Genomic DNA, 8,129 nt, shown 5'->3' on the forward strand with positions numbered 1-8,129 from the left:
GAGGAAAACAATACATACATAAAGTAAGAAATTCAAGAAAAAGAAATCATAAAAAAGAAGCAAACAAAAAATTCTGGAGCTGAAGAATACAATGAATGAAATGAAAAATGCAGTAGAGAGCTTCAACATAAGATTTGATCAAGCAAAAGAATCAGTGGACCTAAAAACAAGTGATTTAGAAGTATCCAGTCAGTGGAGAAAAAAAGAAAAGAAAATGAAAAAAGTAAAGAAATCCTATGAGTTTTATGGAGAACTATCAGAAAACCAATATATACATTATGGGAATCTCAGAAGGAGAAGAGAGAAAGAAATGGTCAGAAAGCTTGTTTAAAGAAATAATGGTTGAAAACTACCTCAATTTTGGAAGCAATAAACATCCAGATTCATGGAACTCAAAGGGTCCCAGTAGGATCAAACCAAAGAAGAATACAATGAGACACAGTATAATGAAATTGTCAAAAGTCAAGAATTAAGAGCATTTTGAGAGTGGCCGAAAAAAATTGATTCCTCACATAGGAGAGAGTACTGACAAGACAAAAAGTGGATATCTCAACAGAGACCTTGCAGGCCAGGAGAGAGTGAAAAAGTATATTCAAAGTACTGAAAGAAAAAAAAATCTCTGCCAATCAAAAGTACTGTACTTAGCAGAACTATGCTTAAATTTCTTATTTAGAAATGAAAGAGAGATCATGGTCCAGACAAAAACTGAGAAAGTTCATCATCATAAAAGCTGTCCACAAGATATGCTTAGGGGAGTTCTTCAAATTGAAACAAAAACATGCTACAGAATCACTAAAGCATAAATCTCATTGGAAAGATAGGTATATAGGCAAATACAGAGTAACATAACAAAGTAATGGTGGTGAATAAACTAGTTTTAATCTTGACATTTTTGGGGAGGAACCAAGATGGCGGAACAGCATGGAAGCTTTTTGTGTGTCTTGCATCCATGAAATACAGCCAGACCAACACTAAACCATCCTACACACATAGAAAACTGATTGGAGGATTAACACAACAATCTTCACAACCTGTACCACAGAATTCAGCAGGTATGTAGTGAGGAGAGCTGAACTTGGGAAGCGAGAAGCCACAAAAGGTAGGGAAACACTTCTGCGGGAGGAGAGAGGACAGAGACTGGGGGGGGCGGGATATGGGAAAAGCACCCCTCCCCAAAAGCAGTTGGAGAGAAAGTGGAAAATTGGAAACAGCCACAGGGACTAAACTAAAAAGGGAGAAAGGAGAAAGGAGAGGGTTTACATTCCATTAAGACTGTAAACAAGGGGAGTGCAAAGGCTGAAACTCTGCAGCTCCATACCTGGTGGTGCGCTGGTGGGAAGGGCAAATCCCCAGGAACAGAGTGGGCTCTGGGAAGTTCTCGGGCCACATGGGGAAAAGTGTTTCCCCTGCTGGAAGGACATTTGGTAGAGACAGTTGAAACCATCTGGTCCCAGAAGACCCCAGAAGGTGGCCACATTCGCTGGTGCTGGGGCAAGGTCGTTAAGGGTGAAACCTGATGCCAGATGCGTGTTGTGATTTTCCATAATCCCTTAAACACTGCTGTTACACTGTCTCACGAACATTTTCTGGGATGGGCTGGCACCTGGCTGCAGTCTTGGGGCACCAGCAGCAGCAGGGTCCAGCAGGTGTTCCTGGGTGCAGCCAACATTCGGCCATTGCTCATTCAGCCATTGCTTGGTTAAACCCTCCTGCAGAAGGGCAGAACAGGTCAAAGCTGCAGTCCTTCAGAAGTAAGGACTGGGGAAAACAGCCACATCTGAGATAAAATTCAGGAAAGAGGTACTGCCTGGTCACAGAAAATGAAAAAGCGGGGAGTAGACAAAAGCTGAAGACAGAAGACGGGTGCACAATTGCTGATCCAGGAGAACAGACTGGGTAGCTGGGTGGCACCATTTTCACCGCTCCTGTGCATGCACATACGCACCTTCGAGCTCCGCAAATATCCACCCCAGTAGGCTAGCAGCGCCATCTAGTGGAAAGCAGAGCTATTACACTGAGCCCCGCCCAACTGGGCCAACTTCGCTCTTCAAGAACAGAAGTCTCAACGCCAGCTTAATTTATGGACTATAAAGAGCTACATAGACTGATTTGTAGGGGAAAACAAAGCAATTTCAGTCTTCAATCTGTTATCAGGTTAATCTATTCAATTTTCTTTCTTTTTTTCTTTTCTTTTTTCTTTTTCTCTTTTACAATTCTTTTCTTTTTCTTGAATACAGAAAGAGAAAAATTCATTTTTATTTTCAATTTTTATTTTATTCTTTCTTTAATTTGTATTACTATATTTTTTTACTTTTGTGAAAACTTTTTCAAATTCTACTTTACTTCCATCATTTTATTTTAGTGTACTTCAGTGTATTCATTTTTTCAAATTTTCAAACAATTTCCCTTTTTTTCTTTCTTTTTCTTTTTTCTCTTTTTCATTTCTTTTCTTTTTCTTCAATGCAGAAAGAGAAAAACTTCATTTTTACTTTCAATTTCTATTAAAAATATTCTTATTTAATTTTCCTTACTATATTTTTTGCTTTTATGTAAATTTTTTCAAATTCTATTTTACTTCAAACATTTTATTTTAGTCTACTACAGTGTATTCAATTTTTAAAATTTTCAAATGATTTCTTTTTCTTTTTTTATCTTTCCTCTTTTTTGTTTCTTTTCTTTTTTCTTAAATCCAGAAAATGAAAAAAATCATATTTATTTTTAATTTTTTTGAAAATATTTTTCTTTAATTTTTTCTATTATATCCTTTACTTTTGTGTATATTTTTTCAAGTTCTATCATACCCCCATTATCTCATTTTAGTCTACTTCAGTGTATCCAGTATTTCAAATTCTCAAACTATTTCCTTTTTTAATTCCCCCATTTTTCCCTCTATTCTGTCAAACCACTTTCAACACCCAGACCAAAACACACCTAGGATCTAGCATCACCTATGCGATTTGTGTGTGTGTGTGTGTGTGTGTGTGTGTTTAATTTTTAATTTTAATATTTCTTTAATTTTAAATTTTTTAAATTTCAACTTTTCTACCTCATTAATTCCTTTTCTCCCTTCAAAATGACAAAATGAAGGAATTTACCCTAAAATAAAGAGCACGAAGAAACGACAGCCAGGGATTTAACCAACACAGATACAAGCAAGATGTCTAAACCAGAATTTAGAATCACGATAATAAGAATACTAGCTGGAGTCAAAAATAGATTAGAATCCCTTTCTGCAGAGATAAAAGAAGTAAAACATAGTCAGAATGAAATTAAAATGTGATAGCTGAGCTGTAATCATGGATGGATGCAGCGGTGGCAAGGATGGACGAAGCAGAACAGAGAATCAGCCATATAGAGGACAAACTTATAGAGAATAACAAAGCAGAAAAAAAGAGGGAGATTAAGAATTAGAGAAATCAGTGACTCATTAAAAAGGAACAACATCAGAATCATAGGGGTCCCAGAGGAGGAAGAGAGAGAAATAAGGGTAGAAGGGTTATGTCAGCAAATCATAGCAAACAACTTTCCTAACCTGGGGAAAGACACAGACATCAAAATCCAGGAAGCACAGAAGACCCCCATTAGATTCAACAAAAACCGACCATCAACAAGGCATATCATAGTCAAATTCACAAGATACTCAGGCAAGGAGAGAATCATGAAAGCAGCAAGGGAAAAAAAAGTCCTTAACCTACAAGGGAAGACAGATCAGGTATGCAGCAGACCTATCCACAGAAACCTGGCAGGCCAGAAAGGAGTGGTGGGATATATTCAGTGTGTGGAATCAGAAAAATATGCAGCCAAGAATTCTTTATCCAGCATAAAGATAATCCGGCTGTTATTCAAAATAGAAGGAGAGATAAAAAGTTTCCCAGACAAACACGAATTAAAGGAGTTTGTGACCACTAAACCAGCCCTGCAAGAAATTTTAAGGGGGACTCTCTGAAGGAAGAAAAGATGAAATATATATATATATATATATATATATATATATATATATATATATCAAAAGCAACAAAAGATTAGAAAGGACCAGAGCACACCACCAGAAACTCCAACTCTACAAGCATCATAATGGCAATAATTCAAATCTTCAGTACTCACTCTAAAGGTCGATGGACTTAATGTTCCAATCAAAAGACATAGGGTAACAGAATGGATAAGAAAACAAGACCCTTCTATATGCTGTTTACAAGACACCCACTTTAGACCTAAAGACACCTACAGATCGAAAATAAGGGGATGGAGAACCATCTATCATGCTAAAGGTCAACAAAAGAAAGCCAGAGTAGCCATACTTATATCAGACAATCTAGACTTTAAAATAAAGACAGTATCAAGAGATGAAGAAGGGGATTATATCATAATCAAGGGGTCTATCCACCAAGAATACCTAACAATTGTAAACATTTATACGCCAAATGTGGAGCACCCAAATATATAAATCAATTAATCACAAACATAAAGAAACTCATCGATAGTAATACCATAATACTAGGAGACTTCAACACCCCATGGACAGATCATCTAATCAAAAAATCAACAAGGAAACAATGGCTTTGTCCTTTGGGTTTGGCTTGTCCAAACACATTGGACCAGATGGACTTAACAGATATATTTGGAACATTTCATCCTAAAGCAGCAGAATATACATTCTTTTCCAGTACACATGGAACATTCTCCAGAATAGACCAGATACTGGGACACAAATAAGCCCTAACAAAGTACAAAAAGACCGAGATTATACTGTGCATATTTTCAGACCACAATGCTATGAAACTTGAAATCAACCACAATAAAGATTTGGAAAGGTAACAAATACTTGGAGACCGAAGAACATCCTACTAAAGAATGAATGGGCTAACCAAGAAGTTAAAGAAGAAATTAAAAAGTATATGGAAGTCAATGAAAATGATAGCACCACAACCCAAGACCTCTGGGACACTGCAAAGACGGTCATAAGAGGAAAGTATATAGCAACCCAGGCCTTCCTAAAGAAGGAAGAAAGATCTCAGATACACAAGCTATTCTTACGCCTTAAAGAGCTGGAAAAAGAACAGCAAATGAAAGCCAAAACCAGCAGAAGACAGGAAATAATAAAGATTAGGGCAGAAATTAATGCTATTGAAACCAAAAGAAAAAGGAAAACAGTAGAACAGATCAATGAAACCAGAAGCTGGTTCCTTGAAAGAATTAACAAATTGATAAACCACTAGCCAGTTTGATATAAAAGAAACAGGTAAGGTACCAAAAAAATAAAATCAAGAATGAAAGAAGAGATATCACAACCAACACAGCAGAAATAAAAACACTAATAAGAGAATATTATGAGCAATTATATGCCAATAAAATGGGCAATCTAGAAGAAATGGATAAATTCCTAGAAACATATACACTACCAAAACTGAAACAGGAAGAAATAGAACATTTGAACAGACCCATAACCAGTAAGGAAATCGAATTAGTAATCAAAAATCTGTCAAAAAACAAGAATCCAGGGCCAGATGGCTTTCCAGGGGAATCCTACCAAACATTTAAGGAAGATGTAACACCTATTCTCTTGAAACTGTTCCAAAAATTAGAAATGGAAGGGAAACTTCCAAACTCTTTCTATGAAGCCAGTATTACCTTGTTTCCAAAACCAGAGAAAGACCCCACTAAAAAGGAGAACTATAGACCAATTTCCCTGATGAATATGGATGCAAAACCTCAACAAGATATTAGCCAACCAGATCCAACAATACATTAAAAAAATTATTCACCATGACCAAGTGGGATTTATACCTGGGATGCAGGCCTCGTTCAATATCTGCAAAACAAGTAGCATGATTCATCACATCAACAGAAGAAAGGACAAGAACTATATGATCTTCTCAATAGACGCAGAGAAAGCATTTGACAAAATACAGCATCCTTTCTTGATAAAAACCCTCAAGAAAGTAGGGATAGAAGGAGCATACCTTGAGATCGTAAAAGCCATATATGAACCACCCAACACTAATATCATCCTCAATGGGGAAAAACTGAGAACTTTCCCCCTAAGGTCAGGAACAAGACAGGGATGCCCACTCTTGCCACTGTTATTCAAAATAGTATCGGAAGTCTTAACCTCTGCAATTAGAAAATACAAAGAAATAAAAGGCATCCAAATCAGCCAGGAGGAGGTCAAACGTTCACTCTTCACAGATGACATGATACTGTATATGGAAAACCCAAAAGATTCCACGAAAAAACTGCTAGCATTGATTCATAAATTCAGCAAAGTTGCAGGATATAAAATCAATGCACAGAAATCGGTTGTATTCCTATTTGCCAACAATGAAGCAACAGAACAAGAAATCAAGGAATCTATCCTATTTACAGTTGCACAAAAAACCCATAAAATACCTAGGAATAAATCTAACCAAAGAGGTGAAAAATCTATACACTGAAAACTATAGAAAGCCTATGAAAGAAATTGAAGAAGACACAAAAAAATGGAAAAAGATTCCATGATCCTGGATAGGAAGAACAAATATTGTTAAAATGTTGATACTACCCAAAGAAATCTACATATTCAATGTGATCCCTACCAAAGTAACATCAACATTTTTCACAGAGCTAGAACAAATGATCCTAAAATTTGTATGGAACCAGAAAAAGCCCCAAACAGCCAAAGCAATCTTGAAAAATACAACCAAAGTAGGAGGCATCACAATCCCAGACGCTAAGCTATACTACAAAGCTGTCATCATCAAGAAAGTATGGTACTGGCAGAAGAACAGACACTCAGATCAATGGAACAGAATTGAGGACCCAGAAATGGACCCACAAACATATGGCCAACTAATCTTTGACAAAGCAGGAAAGAATATCCAGTGGAATAAAGACAGTCTCTTCAGCAAGTGGTGCTGGGAAAACTGGACAGCGACATGCAGAAAAATGAACCTGGACCACTTTCTTACACCATACACAAAAATAAACTCAAAATTGATGAAAGACCTAAACATAAGATAGGAAACCATCAAAATACTCAAGGAGAAAGCAGGCAAAAACCTCTTTGACCTTGGCTGTGGCAACTTCTTACTCAACACGTCTCTGGGGGCAAGGGAAAGAAAAGCAAAAATGAACGACTGGGACCTCATCAAAATAAAAAGCTTCTGCACAGCGAAGGAAACAATCAGCAAAACTAAAAGGCAACCAACAGAATGGGAGAAGATATTTTCAAATGTCATATCAGATAAAGGGTTAGTATCCAAAATCTCTAAAGAACTTATCAAACTCAACACCCCCCAAAAAATAATCTAGTGAAGAAATGGGCAAAAGACATGAATAGACACTTCTCCAAGGAAGACATGTGTTGGTTGGTTGGCCAACCAACACATGAAAAAATGCTCAACTTCACTCATCATCAGGGAAATACAAATCAAAACCACAATGCGATATCACCTTAAACTTGTCAGAATGGCTAACATTAACAACTCAAGCAACAACAGATGTTGGTGAGGGTGTGGAGAAAGAGGGTCTCTTTTGCGTTTTTGGTGGCAGTGCAAGCTGGTGCAGCCACTCTGGAAAACAGTATGGAGATTCCTCAAAAAACTAAAAATAGGTGCTCACTTCGGCAGCACATATACTAAAATTGGAATGATACAGAGAAGATTAGCATGGCCCCTGTGCAAGGATGACATGCAAATTCGTGAAGCCTTCCATATTTTTGAAGAAAAAAAAAAGAGGTTAGAGAGGGATTATAGCCAAAGCATAAGAGACTCTTAAACCTGAGAACAAACTGAAGGTTGATGGGGGGTGGGAGGGAGGGGAGGGTGGGTGATGGGTATTGAGGAGGGCACCTTTTGGGATGAGCACTGGGTGTTGTATGGAAACCAACTTGACAATAAATTTCACATTAAAAAGAAAAAAAATAAACTAAGCTGAGGGAGTCGGTGTATTATGTTAACACAAAAAATAAAAAAGAATAAACATTAAAAAAAACAACTAAAAATAGAACTACCCTACAACCCAGCAATTGTGCTACTAGGCATTTATCCACGGGTTACAGGTGTGCTGTTTTAAAGGGACACATGCACCCTCATGTTTATAGCAGCATTATCAACAATAGCCAAAGTATAGAAGGAGCCAAATGTCCATCGATG

The 8,129-nt window shown here is 37.1% G+C and overlaps 1 non-coding gene across 1 annotated transcript; it reads left to right on the plus strand.

The window, feature by feature from the left end:
- Nucleotides 1-7,588: 7,588 nt before the first annotated feature.
- LOC122228913 lies at nt 7,589-7,695 on the plus strand. Its single transcript, XR_006206800.1, has one exon. It is a non-coding gene; the product is annotated as a U6 spliceosomal RNA (small nuclear RNA).
- The last annotated feature ends 434 nt before the right edge of the window (nt 7,696-8,129 follow it).

The sequence above is a fragment of the Panthera leo genome, chromosome C1 (genome assembly GCF_018350215.1).
Source record: "Panthera leo isolate Ple1 chromosome C1, P.leo_Ple1_pat1.1, whole genome shotgun sequence".
Taxonomy (NCBI): domain Eukaryota; kingdom Metazoa; phylum Chordata; class Mammalia; order Carnivora; family Felidae; genus Panthera; species Panthera leo.